The sequence below is a fragment of the Otolemur garnettii genome, unplaced genomic scaffold (assembly GCF_000181295.1).
Source record: "Otolemur garnettii isolate 467f Iridium unplaced genomic scaffold, OtoGar3 scaffold00008, whole genome shotgun sequence".
NCBI classification, from domain to species: Eukaryota; Metazoa; Chordata; class Mammalia; order Primates; family Galagidae; genus Otolemur; species Otolemur garnettii.
In genome coordinates, this window is record NW_003852403.1 from 32,939,996 (window position 1) to 32,941,093 (window position 1,098).

The 1,098-nt window shown below is 41.7% G+C and overlaps 1 non-coding gene across 1 annotated transcript; it reads right to left on the reverse strand.

Annotated features, from left to right (window-relative positions):
- Positions 1-637: 637 nt before the first annotated feature.
- LOC111723198 lies at positions 638-699 on the reverse strand. The gene has a single exon (XR_002771789.1). It is a non-coding gene; the product is annotated as a U7 small nuclear RNA (small nuclear RNA).
- Positions 700-1,098: the final 399 nt, after the last annotated feature.

Below are 1,098 nucleotides of genomic sequence, written 5' to 3' on the forward strand. Positions count from 1 at the left end.
GTTTTGACATAATAACTAAGAAAGTTACATGAAGGCTATGTTAACCAGTTTGATGGAAGTGTCTTGGATTTTCTATGAAAACACCACACTGTACCCCCAAAGTGCATCAATGTACACAGTTACCATTCAATAAAAAAAAAAAAAAAAAGAAATCTTCACTCACCTTTCAGGTGATGGCTTTCTTCCTTCTCCTGTTCAAAAGGGAATGGCTGAAGACGCCCACAGGCACATTCAAGGATCGTTCATGCTGCCTTCACCCTGCGAGAATACGCGAGATGTGACCACCAGGGAGTTTTATCAGGTTTCAGTTGAGAAAATGTTCTTAACACATGACAAGCCTCTGAATTAAAATACTGCCTTAACAATTTCTTTTTTTTAACAAGGAAAAAAATGAAGAAAGAAAAAATCATCCCATCACCTATTAACCATCAAACCCAGCTACTCCAGGAACTTCTGGAACAAAGGAGCCCCTCGGGAAGCTTCTACTTTTCTTTTGCTCAGCTTTACGGAGGTCTGATTACCAAGTACGAACTGTATACAGTTAGGGTGTACAGGTTTGCTACACGTGTACACTGTGAGATGATTAACACAAGCTAATTAGCATGCCCATCAGCTTGCAGTTACTTTTTCTTTTTAATGAGGTTTTCTGGTAAAAAGTAGAAAACCTGCTAGACAAATTCTAAAACAGCTGTAACACCTTCTGCAGTTACTCTCTTTTTTTTCTTTTTGGTGTGGTGAGAAGACTTGAGGTCTGCTCTCTCAGCAAATTTCAAATACACGACATATTCAGTATAGTCATCACGCCGCACACATTAGGTTTCTGGGACAGTACATCTTCATCTTAGGGCTCATGGTCTGCCTCAGTCATTTTCTCTTAACTCGCAGTAATTTCAGGGCAGTGAATTAGCCTACACGTCCACTCAAATTTAAGCTGGAGCTGGAGCTTCACTCTGACCCTGGCTTTGAGAGCACACCTAAAGTGCCAAACCTCCTCAAGTCTTTCCAGACAAAGGTGCTCAGACCTAGTGGACAGTACACTGGACTACATGGCATGTGTCCTATACGGCAAGCTGGCGTCATGGCCTGGAGGTCATGTTC